The sequence below is a fragment of the Mustela erminea genome, chromosome 13 (assembly GCF_009829155.1).
Source record: "Mustela erminea isolate mMusErm1 chromosome 13, mMusErm1.Pri, whole genome shotgun sequence".
Classification (NCBI taxonomy): domain Eukaryota; kingdom Metazoa; phylum Chordata; class Mammalia; order Carnivora; family Mustelidae; genus Mustela; species Mustela erminea.
The window spans coordinates 30,365,522-30,378,962 of record NC_045626.1 but is presented as its reverse complement, the minus strand read 5'-3'; the positions used below and the strand labels follow the sequence as shown (position 1 = coordinate 30,378,962).

The 13,441-nt window shown below is 41.0% G+C and overlaps 1 long non-coding RNA gene across 2 annotated transcripts in view; it reads left to right on the top strand.

The window, feature by feature from the left end:
• The first annotated feature begins 1,114 nt into the window (after positions 1 to 1,114).
• LOC116572423 overlaps positions 1,115 to 13,441 on the top strand; it is a 249,813-nt gene continuing 237,486 nt past the window's right edge. For both annotated transcript variants that reach the window (XR_004278309.1, XR_004278310.1), the window contains exon 1: positions 1,115 to 1,262. This is a non-coding gene — a long non-coding RNA (uncharacterized LOC116572423). The remainder of the gene's footprint in view (positions 1,263 to 13,441) is intronic.

The following is a 13,441-nucleotide window of genomic DNA, read 5'->3' as shown; positions in this document are numbered from 1 at the left end:
TTGTCTCTTGTAATATATGCCAGTAATAGGAAATTGATATAGTCCGTTTTCTCATTTTTCAACTATGCTTTGCCTGTATGTCTTCTGTTTTTGGAACATAACATGTGGTGGTGTTCTTCAGGATTTTTGCACAGGCTCTTTGCTGGGCCTTGTGTGCTTTTACCCATAATCATAGGGCTAGTTTTTCTTGTGGTAGAGGTGGTGGTGGTGGTTTTAATATTGATTTAAATGACATCTCCTTAGGAAGGTCTTACTCAACCTCCTCTTTCATCACCCTGAATTTGGTTTGTTTTGTTTTCCAGACAGGTTGTCTTGGTCCTGGCAGAGTTTTATCTACCTGTGTACTATTTGGCTTTTTGTTGTTGCTGTTGTTCTTTTTCTTTCTTTTGGCCTATTAATGTAGAACTTGAGCTCCACGACAGAAAAACTGTAGCTATCATGGTTAGCACCATGTCTTGAGAGTAGTTTCAGGCGGATAGTCAGTTCTACATAAATAGTCAATGCCTCTCTGACAGATTGAATGAATGATTTAGGGGAATGCGGCATATTAGGGGGAGAATGTGGCTGGCTCTAGGGAAGGAAAGTTGGCGGATGCTAGCCAAAGGTCCTCAGCCATTACAAGGTTCTAGGCTTGACTTTGGTAACAGTGGAGATGAGGCCTTACCAAAGACAACAGGGGAAACTGTGGAGTGATATGAGTGGTCAAGGAGGAGCCAAAACTGGTCAACTGGACACATTTAAGAGAGGCAGGTCAGTGAAGGTGCTTTACGGAACTTGAAATGCTGACAGAAGTTGGGCCTGGTGTCAGGTGAGGCTTCGAGGCAACACAGGAACCCAGCAGGCAGATGAAGGTGTAACTCCCCAAATCAGGCAAAAAAGACGATCAGTGGAAAAGGGGACAGGGATTGCTACTCTCTTGTCCAACTGAGAGTCCCCCCAAATTGGTTTAATGCTAGGCACTTAAGAGATACTTAATAAAAACAGACAAGATATCTATGAGTGTCGAATGAACAAGTGATTAATCTATATATGTAAAAGTAATTACTGTGATGCCTGACATTTTAGACAACTTGACTTCCCTCCCCTCTTCTCTCCCTTTATAAATTGTAGCAAATGATGGAGTTACCCTGCCTTCAGACTGATCAGATACGGCTGTGGGCTGGGGCTGGGATCTTGGGAGACTGACAGACCCTCTTGGTGGAAGCTGGGAAAGAAAAGTGCGATGGGAAAGTGAGGCAAGGCCAGCCGCACTGAGCGTCCCAGTGAGTAGAATCCCTAAGGAGAATATTAATGTTGTCAGTGCTCAAGTGACATTTATTCAGGACTTTCTCAGTAAAGTAAGTTAGATTAAGTGTTACATAATTAACCCTAAGAAATTAACTTTAATCAAGTATTCCGTTCTGTAATTTCCTTGTCCTCTGATCTCTCTATTCCTTTCTAATCCTTTTGGCACTCAATCCTATTTTATACTATATTGATATCTGTTGAATCAATTTCCCTCACTATCTAAATGACATTTGCTCTAAAGGAGAAATAGCAGGTCTTAATGTCCTTAGTATATGAGTTTTCTGGGGCTGTCCTAACAAAATAGTATAAACTGGGTAGCTTGAAACAATAGAAATTTATTTTCTCACAGTTCTGGAGGCTAGAAGTCTAAACTCAAGTTGTTGGCAAGGCAGTCTTTCCTCTGAGGAGTCTGGGAAAAAATCTTTCCTTCCTCTTCATAGCTTCTGGTGTTTGCCGGCAGTCCTTGACATTCCTTAGCTTACAGATCCATTTCTCTGGTCTCCATTTCTATCTGCACATGGCCTTCTCCCCCATGTTTCTCCTGTTTCTAAATTTCCCTCTCATAAGACCATCTACTCTAATCCAATTTGACTTCGTCTTAGCATCACTATATCTGCAAAGGTCCTGTTTCTACCTAAGGTCACATTGGTAGGTTCTGGCTATATGCGATTTTTGCTGGGGAGGGGGCACTAATGACCCTACTACAGGTGGTTGAGACTCAGAATACTATTGTGGGACAAGTCCAGACTGAAGACCTTGTTGAGAGAGGTCTAGGGAATTTTTCACAGTCTGTAATGTTGTTTCACAGATGCTTTTTCACAAGGGGTTGTGCCTTAGTCATTTTTATATTCTCCATTATTACAAGTGAGCTTACACACAGTGGGTATTTACTGAATAGTAAGAGTACAAATTTGAAAAAAGTGAATGCTAATGCCTACCTCCATAATCCTCTAACACCACCAATAGAACTTTGTTTTTGACTCAGCTGTTGGGTGGGAAGTGTCTGAATGCAGAAGCCTTGGTCTCCTGGGATTGCCGGACTTTGTTTCTGATGTCTAACACCTGGTCAGTATATCCTTGATTTTTTGTTGTTGTTGTTTGATACTTGAATTTTGAGAAAAATTAAGACTATGGTGTGAGGGATTATCTCTGTTCATCAATGTTACTGAACATTGAAAGACCAATCTTTAAATGAACTGTTTTAAGAATATCTGGGGGCACCTGGGTGGCTCAGTGGGTTAAAGCCTCTGCCTTTGGCTCAGGTCATGGTCTCAGGGTCCTGGGATCGAGCCCCACATTGGGCTCTCTGCTCAGCAGGGAGCCTGCTTCCTCCCCTCTTTCTCTGCCTGCCTCTCTGCCTACTTGTGATCTCTCTCTCTGTCAAATAAATAAAATCTTAAAAAAAAGATTATTAAGAATATCTGTAGAAGACCTTTACCACTGGGGCTAATAATACATTATATGTTAATAAAAAATAAAAAAAATTATAGATTTTATTTATTTATTTGACAGAGATCACAAGTAGGCAGAGAGGCAGGCAGAGAGAGAGGAGGAAGCAGGCTCCCCGCTGAGCAGAGAGCCCGACACAGGGCTTGATCCCAGGACCCTGGGATCATGACCTGAGCCAAAGGCAGAGGTTTTAACCCACTGAGCCACCCAGGCGCCTTGAAAAAAATTAAAAATTAAAAATTAAAAAAGAAAAAAGAATATCTGTAGAGGCAATCTACTTAAAACAAGAAGTAGTTAATACACATAACTGTTCTTTAGTTGATAACAAGCTGTTTGGCCAGGGGTGTCTGGGAGGCTCAGGGGGTTAAGCCTTTGCCTTCAACTTAGGTCATGATCCCAGGGTGCTGGGATGGAGCCCCGCATCAGGCTCTCTGCTCAGCAGGGAGCCTGCTTCTTCCTCTCTCTCTGCCTGCCTCTCTGCCTACTCTGTCAAATAAATAAATAAATAGATCTTTTAAAAAAATAAATAAATACATACAATCTTTTATAAATAAATAAATAGATAAAACAAGCTGTTTGGCCAAATTCAACTACACCACTTTAAAATAATGATTAGATAGCAAAATAAATTAAATAAAATCCAAACCTTACAACAAATGAGGCGTAGGGAGAGACACGGCTAATAACATGGAATATTTGCATAGCTCCTTCTAATGATCTCATCTAATTACTACAAGATAGGTAAAACATGGATAATTTTCTTCCCTTGTCCAAGAAGGAAACTAAGGCTCAGAGTTTAAGTAGGGAATTCATGAAGGTGTTAGCACTTCAGATCCTCCTATCCTAGTCACCTTCACTGTCCTGAACACAACCCTATTCCCCATCACCAGGAGAAAATGGTTACATGATAAGGTTATTTTGGCAATATCTGCTCAGTCTAAAGAAGTCATGTACACATCACATCACATTGGTCAAATTATGGATATTGTTTATGTTCAGTTAGTTTAAATGCTATTTTTTAAAATTTCTTATGTTATCACATCATAAATAAACGCATAAACTTAAAGAGGAGAAGCCTGTGTGCGTGGATGGGAATGTCAGATCCATAAACTGGTAACTTGAGTTTAAGTCCTGTGTGACAGGGGGTGAACTGCTGCCCTCCTAGGAAGATCAAGTGAACTGAACCGACGTGGGTCTCTACGTGTGTTGACCCTGTGGTATTCCAATGTCTGGCTGTGAATGAGGGGAAAGATCTGGTGGGAGGAACTTGAAAATACATTGGCCATTCTGGTTGCATTGCCAGTCAGACTTTGCCCAGCACATGAACGACTTTGGGCCTATTGATATTTGCTGTGACATGTAAATGTTCAGCACAGTATTGATTCTGAATGTCAAGCCCTCTGCTTAGGTGCTGTTTCGGTGTGATGAGCAGATTATCACAGAATACTAATTGAACCCTTTAAATTCTCTCTCTCTCCTGTATGCGCAACACCAACAAACAGCAGTTTAAGAGTAACGAGAGCCCATTCCCAACCTTAATGGAAGCAAATGATCTTTTAAGTGTTGAATAGTATCTGGTTAGCCTTGAGTGAAATTTTTAAAAGATGAATGGCTTTCTACCAAAATACATACTGTAACTGCTGTAAAATAAGGTTACATGGTTCGAAATTGTACATTTGATAGTTAATTAACCAGATTATGAATAAGGATGAAATAGAATGCTATCTGAGAGGGAAAAATACTGATTATTTACTCATGCATTAAAGGAAAGAAAAAAAAGTGAAATGTAATTTTGTTAGTGCGGTTGGAGAAAACCAAGGCTTTGAAGAAAATTTCAAAGTTCTTCCAAAGTATCTATATGAAATTTGGTAATATTTCATAAACATTATTTCAAATACTTTAAAGACTACTTATTGTTAAATAGAAAAGACATGTAAGTTGATGAGTGTTAGTCTACATTGTTGTGGAATTATTAATATTCTGTAATTGATTATTTGGCATCTTGGAGGCATGGGCCAAACTAATAACCAAAGTTTTTTCATAGCTGTGCCATCCCTGTGCTTTGATAGGTACACAAAAATCTTATTTAATACCCTCACAACAAACCTTAACATCTGTATTTTTCTTCCTGCCTCATAAGAGATGTCCCTGCCCCACACTTTCCCTCCACTTTAGTAATAATGGCTCCCCCTAAGCTTTCCCCTCACTCCTTCTATCTCCTGGTGAGCTGGTGCTTCTCCATATGGCTCTGTATGGTGTGGTATACCACCTCCTCTTGGGCATTGTAAGTAATAAACTCTGTTTTCAAAGACATTGACCTTTCCATGTCATCACTGAATCATACCTATAAATTAAATTCATTTAAACACATTTTAAACATTTAAGCACATTTAAAACATTTTCAGAGTTCAGTTTTAAATGTTCCAACTGTAAGTTTGGGCACATATTTTGAAGTGTGTGTGTGTGTGTGTGTGTGTAGTGTGTAGATAGATAAATAGATTAAATCATTTTATCAGATACATGTAGAAGCTTACTTTAAAATTAGTGAGAAAGTCTTAGGGCACCTACATGGCTCAATTTGTTGAACGTCCAACTCTTGGTTTCGGCTCAGGTCATAATCTCATGGGTTGTAGGATCGAGCCCTACATCAGGCTCCGTGCTCTGTGGGGAGTCTGAGAGTCTCTCCTTTGGCCTGGCTCCCCTTAAATAAATAAATCTCTAAAGAAATAAGATCGGCAAGAAAATTTTAACTCACACCTGCTTGAGAAAGGCAGGGTCTTATATCAACAAATCAGAAATATCTGATCAAAATTAGACCAGCGTGTTTTGTGATTTAATAACTTAGCTGTGAAGTTCTCGCATGCTACAGATCATATGAGATGTCTTCCTTTACCCCACTCTGTTCTGATTCTGACATGATAATCAGAATCAGAATGGCCTACAAATGAGAAGTGAATTCCTCATTTAGCATTCAGCACTAGGCTTCCTTGTCTTTCAGGTAGATTGCCCCATGTTTTTTCCTAAACATGGGAAAACAAGCCATAGGCTTATTGGGAAACAGAACACGCTGGTTTACTATTGTGCAAAGACAATGATACCCACTTAGAAATACTCTACAACCAAAAAATCACACCATCAGTATTATCATCTGTGTGTTTGAGATCTGTGGCCACAAACTATGGTTTGCAGTTTCCAGTTCCTCAATGCTGAGGCAACACTGTTCAGAATCTTCAGTGGATTTGATACTGGAAAGAACAACGCAGACTTGCTATGGTGGAAAAAAATGCCTTTTTGCTATGACCAGTGGAAACCATCTAGAATAGTGATGTGGCTTCGTCTCACTATGGGAGCACCAAATTCACCCCTCAAAATAATGACTCCTGAAACCTCGAGCCAGTGTTGGTTAAGAGTGTCCTTTCATGTTTCCTCATGAAGATGAGGATTAACTGTGGCTTCCCAAGCATTTACGGGATAATCTTGCTTTTAATTTCAAAAGGCGTGTTACACGTGATAAAGCTAGATAGTCTGGCCTATTATTTGAAATGTTATCTCCTTTGGTGCATACATGCAGTTAATATACTTACGCTGTTGGGGCACTTTCATAGGTCACGCTATCAGAAAAAAAAAAAAAAAAGAGTTTTAAAGGCTGTAGTGGGGACCGCTAAGTGTAATTCAGTACAATAGGTGTGATCCTGTCCAGTGTGTGGGTCCGTTCTCTATTGCAGGAGCCTGGGCTGCCTGCCTTCTGGTTCTGGGTAAGGGGAGGTCAGGGGCCTCCAGTCTAGTATCACAAAGAAGGTGACAATGGAATGATGTGTTTCCTTCAGTCCTAAAGACAGAGGGATGCTTTTAAATGAATGTTGCAATTAACTACTTATTTGAATTTGATTTTGCTGCTTTTCTAAGAAACAATTTTTTAAAAATGGGTAGTTCCAGCTGTTAAGAAAATATGTCACTTGGATGTCATGAATACTGGGAGTCCTGATTCAGAGAGAATGCAACTCTTTCCTCTCAGCTGTTTGAACTCTCTCAGGGGTGGACACAATTCCAGGTCCCTGAATTCAGTTTGCAAGAAATATGGCTTCTAGTTATTTTCTTCCCTTTTTTAAAATATTTTTTTGTTATGTTATTTTAGTCACCATACAATACATCATTAGTTTTTGATGTGGTGAAGGAATCTGCTTCACCAGGCACAGTTCCCCCAAAGAAGTCACCCTTCTGTTCTCAAATCCACCTTTATCAATCATCAAATCAAATGGCTCTTGAGGCCAAAAATTAATGAAACCATTAATTGAGAGGCCCAGGAAGTCTTTAAAATGACCTCAGTCTGGGACACTTAGGATAATCTTCTGAATGAGTAAGGGTTTTTTGGGAAATGAAACATAAGGAGAAAGTCTTCGCAATGGATCCTGCCTTCCATCCAATGACAAATCTCTTCACATGCCAACTACAAATACACCCCACATCCTTCCAGATCAAGGGGTACCAGAACCTGAGATCAGAGGAATGGATATAGGATAAAAATAGCACTGGTATTAGAAATGCAGCCTGCACATTCTCTGGGACAAAACCACCCTACTCTTATTCAGGAATGCATCTTTGGAGTTACATTTATTTCCCACATAACTTTCCTCTAGTTTTCTCCTGTGGCTTCCTCCTCCCATTTGATACCAGCTTTCCCTCTCCCCTTCCCATCCCCATGACCTTAGACTGTATCAATTCCTTATTGGATCGAGATTCTGGAAATTGAAGCTCCTTGAAAAGAGAGGTTTGGGTCTACAATCCAAATGTAAGTTCTTGTTGGTTTTCTTTTGTAGCCTGTGGCAGTCCCAGGACAGGTCCTCTTTTGTTAAATAAATGAAGTTCGCCACTACTCAGGCTGGTACGATTGGGGTGTCAGGATGAGCCAGAGGGGACTTGTGATTTTATGCAGCATTTTTGACACATCTTTGCAAGGTACACTACTTTTAGTGCATATAAATCCAATCCAATTTCTTGGTCTCTTTCATGAAAGGCCACATTTCCTGAAGTCCAGCTGGGGATATGAGTGTCCCCCTATAGCAGCTGGGCTCTAATTGCTGCCCATAAACAAACATCATCGGGAATAGAGCCATTTTATAACGCTGGATGCTATTCGTTTCTAAGATTGCCATGGTCATTTATTACTAATGACAGGAATCTGTAGCTGGCTGGAGTTGGCGATCGTGTTTCTATGCAAGCAGCATTTTAGCAGCATTTCAAACTGGCCGTGTGCTTTTGGGAAAGCAAATAGCCTAAACTTACGGCTTTTATGTCTTGATCTAATTTCCATGTCCTGCAGGAAGACTTCCCATGTCACAGTAGGATCCACTTGTTGTTCATGTAATAAATTCATATAGAGTTGTGCTTTATTGTCAGATGTTGCTATTAAGATTCTTGTATGTCTCTGTTGTGCATCTTTAAGAGATAAATGAGGTCCTTTCAGGAAGCAACCATTTCATATTTGAATTATTCAAATCTGTAAGCACAGAAATTTGGCATTATGGAGTATCTAGAACTACATAAGGGATCTTCCAGCCCAAATCTGTCAGTGGACAGTGAAAGGAAAACAGGGTACAGGTAGAGCCCACGATGGAAAAAATCATCTACTTAGTTTGTCGGACCCCCACATATCTCCTTTCCAGAAGTCAAGGACAGCTGGCCCCTGTTCAGCCCTGCCATACAAAGTGATATTACTCCTGCTTCAGATTAGGAAAAAAATACATAAGGAAGGGCACCTGGGTGGCTCAGTCAGTGAAGCATCTGCTTTTGGCTCAGGTCTTGATCAGGTCCTGCTCAGCAGAGAGTCTCTTTCTCTCTTTCCCTCTACCCATCCCTCCTGCTCATGCTCTCTCACACTCTCACACATGTACTCCCTCTCTCTCAAATAAATAAATACAATCTTTTTAAAAAAAGGAAAAATGTAAGGAAATTTATGGCACAAAATTCGTTAACACTTCAGCTTTAATGTGGACCCATTCTAATCTTATGTCTAGAGTTTTGGTATTTACAGTCTAGTATTTTATGCTGCTTGGGCTAAGCCTTCTAATATATATGCTGGATGTCATAACCAGTTACCAATTTATTTCCTTTGCAGCTTTAGATAATGTTTTCAGTGTTCCATGTACCATTTTAAGTATTTTATGTGTATATTTTTTTTTTGATCCTTCTAACTGCTCTGTGAGGTTAACACTATAACCCCATTTTACAGTTGAGAAAATGAAGGGAGAAAAAAGTTACATTTTTCCTCAGGTCACACAGCCAATAAATAGCTGAGCCGGTATTCAAAGTCAGAAGCCAGGCTCTAGAGCCTATGCTCATAAACACTCTATCACTCTTTGACTTGATTTAAAGAAACAGTATTTGTTGTCTTAATGGGCATAATTGGACACTAGGTAGGTCCTGTTAGTGGAATGAGGGTATAGATGACTAAATGTCCAGGGAATGCAGAGGGGCTGGAAATTGGGTTCAGTTGCCAATAGCTAATGATATGATCAGGGATCCTTATGTAATGAAGCCACCATAAAAATCCCCAACAGATGGGCTTCAAAGAGCTTCTGGGTTGGTGAACAGGTAGAGATTCAAAAAGAGTGGCTTGCCTAGAAGGGGCGTGTAAGCTTTGCTTCCCTTCCCACATGCATCTCTTCCATCTGTCTGTTCCTGAGTTGTATCCTTTTGTAATAAACCAGTAATCTAATAAGTAAAACATTTCTATGAGTTCTTTGGGCCACTGTACCAAATTAATTCAACCCAAGGTGGGAGTCCTGGGAATCTCTGATTGATAGCCTGTTAGGATTACAGGGAATAAGCTGGATTTGCAGTTGGTGTGTTAAGTGAGAACAGTCTTCTAGGATTGGGCCCTTAACCTGTGGCATCCAGGTAAGTAAATCATGTCAGAGCTGAGTTAAATTGTAGAGCACCCACTGGTATAAGGGATTCACTTGATGGTGTGGGGGAAGAAATCCACACGTTGGAATTGGGAGCAGAACCATTAGGGACACAATAAAGTCCAGTCAAGGAGACAGTGTGTAAGCAGATGGATACAGAGGGACCAGCAGAGGACTCTGCAGGGAAGAAGTAGAGCCCATACATGCTGCTGGTTTCCAGAGCTAAGTCCAGTCCTTTTTGGCCATCAGGAAGGGAAGACGAAAAGCAAAGTAGGAAGGGGAAGATACCAGAACAAGAGGAAATCCAGACTTGGGATCTTTACATACCTGCTTTGTCTCTATCTAGAATACTTTCCCTCTGGCTCTTTTGCATCCTCCAAAGAGGCTTGTCTGACCCCCACCCCTCCAAAATCTGTAATAGTTATCTCTGTTCCTGTTTGTCTTTCTTATGACACCTGGTCCTTTTCCCTTGTGAAACCTATCACAGCATATACATACTCATTTACGCTCATTTATTTTTTTATTGCCTGTCTTCCCAACTCAGATATAAACTTGATGAAGTTAACATCCATTTCTGTTTTGTTCACAATTGACTACTCAGGGCCTGTTCATAAATATGCATTAAATGAATAAATGAATAAACAGGGATCAGGCCCAGGGGTAGAAGGGATTAGCCCATTTCATATAATGAATCTGGAGCTGAGAAGGAGACATTGGAGAAAAGAATAGATTACTTATGTTGAATTACCACTTTACCGTTATTAGCAGTGATTAACTCCCCAAGTCCTCCACTGCTAGATATTATAGATATATAATGAACACAGAAGACAGAGATGTTTGCAAAGTCCCTTTCAAAATGTCATCTGTGGGAGAAGCTTTGTCCCCTAATATAAGCGATTTGGAAATCCAGTTTACTAACATGCTGTTATACAGAAAGCTCACCAGAAATGGAAATATATTTACCTAGTGTTCTCAGGGAAACGTCTTTGAAAGTACAGAATTAAAATGTTCATGGGTTAAGTTGTTCCACGTATGTATATGTGACACGAAGTTTAAGAATATCCTATCTCCTTGTCAAACACACATACTGGCTTCTCCCTCTCTTCCCTTCTCCTCCCTGCCCCGTCCCTCCCCTCCCCTCCCCAGTGGCCTCAATCTTTTTCATTAAAGAAAAGAATCATTCTTTCAGAGTTCTGCTGAGGATGTGTGATTACAGATGATGCCAGGGAGCACTCCAGGAGCCTCTAATGGGGAAGACACAAGACAAAGCAATAGATGGTCATTTTTTTCCCAAGAGATGGGCCCCCTGCCATGAGGAAGCTCTTCAGGCTGCCTCTCCTTTTGTGTTTTTAGTTGATTTTTAATAAAGAATATTAAGACTGTATGCCGCTGCCCCTTCAAATCCCCAAACAGAGACTTGCATTGGAGAGGCTAGAGGGAGGGAATGATGGCCCCATGGAAAGTGTGGAGCTAAGAAAACAGTATTCAGTGAACTTTTCATCTCTGTTCCCCATCTAGCACAGTGAAAACAAGGTGCTTCTTATTAAAGCTTTGCCTGTTATATGGGGTCTTGTTAGAGGTCTTGGGCTGCGATGGGCAGGCCTGTGCTGGTCCCATCTATCTGTTACTGATGCCTGCTTGTGCCTTCTTCCTTCTCAGAAAGCTTCTCCTTTGCAAATCCCAAACCCCAGCCGCTTTTCATCAGACAAGGGCCAGAGATAGAAACACAGTCTGTGTCAAAAAGCATAATCATAGGAGCCCTTATACTCCTCTCTCTCTCTCTTTTTTTAAATCTAAGAAAGTAATGACTTCTATCCTTTGAATAGATTGCACATCTACTTTGAGTTTTAATAAGGCGTCTGTGTGATAACTTCTGATTTTACTGTTTATGCTTCAGTATGGTTCTAGACTTTGTGGAACCACGCCTAGAAGATCATATAGATGATGAGTGACCATGATAACCGACCTCCCTGATGGTTCTGGAATGATGTTTCTGTCTCCCACCTCCCTCCCTCTTCTCCCCTTTAACAGAATGGTCTGGCCCAGGAATGAATGGCCAGGAATGAATTTGTAGGATGCTCTCCTAGGGAAAGGGCACTCCTCTCAAGCCCCTGCCCAACCCTCTTCCTGTATACATCTCACTCGGTCAAAGCTACTTGCAGTTTCACTGGCCAGCCCTTTGCTATTTTGTTTGTCCAAGCGATCCACTAAAAGCTGCCCTCAGATGCTCTTGCATTAGTCTGAATGAATTCCTGATGCTTTGCAGAAAACAGGTGTGACACTGAACAGGAAGGATAGGGTCTGTGGACGCTGACCGCCACAGGAAGGACAGCAGCCCAAGAAAACATCCGAGCTGAGAGCGACAGAGATCCAAGAGGCTGTCAGGGCCAACAAGGGTGTTGGCTTAATCCCCTGCTGCCAAAGACACACTCTTCCTTCATTCTAAAATGCAAATTGGGAAATTAACCAGCGCAGTCATTTGTTCAGGGCTGCCGGTGGAAAAATACACACAGATATTATTGCATGGCCCATGCCAGTTAGCATGGGGCCAAAGCAGGAAGGAGACCATGAAGGACACAGCAGGAGATCCGTTATAGGATGATAGATAGTGTGACATTTAGAATTTGTTTTTAAATAGATTTACAATGCCCCATGTCTTTTTTTTTTCCCTCAATTCCACGGTTGTTTTTTGTTTTTTGTATTTTTTTCCCCCCAATATTCTTACACATTCTCTTCTAGGCTTCATCTCTATGTTAGGTGAGTTCATAAAAATCTCTCTCTCTTTCTGCATAGATAAATAGATATAGATGTGTGTATGTGTGCACGTGTGCACACACACTCCCATGATGAAGTTTGGGCACAAGCGTCAGAAGAATGACCAGATAAGAGGTTTTGAATTAGTTCAGTCTCCCTGCAGCACCCTCGGCTGCCTTCTCTTGCCTACCCAGTGCCTGTCACCCCCCGACCCTGGCCCCATTTTTTAGTGCCAGCTCTTCTTCATGGGAGCAGAGCCTGGACGACTGTACCCATCAGAAGGGAAAGTAAGTTTATTCTTCAGCCAAGAGTTGGTGCAAAGGCCTGCTATAAAGTGATACTGGGAAAATGAGTCTCAAGCTACCAATCAGTTAAAAAAAATATTTAGTAGGTGGGGAAGAAAATATTATCTGTTTATGGAAATGCAGAACAAGAACTCATGAGTGACCTGGTCTTGGGGAAGTCACTTCTGCTGTGGGTAGGGTAGGCTCCTGTGCTCTCATGAGGAAGAAGAAGATAAATCTAATGTCTCTTTTCTGTTTGAGCTTGTGAGTTTTCATTGCGGAATAAAATTCATTGATGTGGGTTCTACCAACATTGCAAAACCTGGCCTCCACTCCTCTTTCATCTTCCTGTATGCCTGTTGTGGGATAAATTCTCTGAAGTTCTCTCGCTTTTATCAGTAGGAGTCACTCCAATGATGAAATTCTGCCAAAAGAAAAAAAAAAGTTAACTCAAATACCTCTCATTAAGGTATTTTATTATATTGGGATTCTTAAAAATGACTCTGAGGAAAGATTTTTAAGACAGTGATAAATAGGGGTTCCTGGGTGGCTCAGTGGGTTAAAGCCTCTGCCTTTGGCTCAGGTCAGGATCCCAGGGTTCTGGGATCGAGCCCTACATCAGGCTCTCTGCTTCGTGGGGATCCTGCTTCCCTTCCTCTCTCTCTCTCTGCGTGTCTCTTTGCCTACTTGGGATCTCTGTCTATCAAATAAATTTTTAAAAAGTCTTAAAAAAAAAAAAGACAGTGATAAATAGTGGAATAC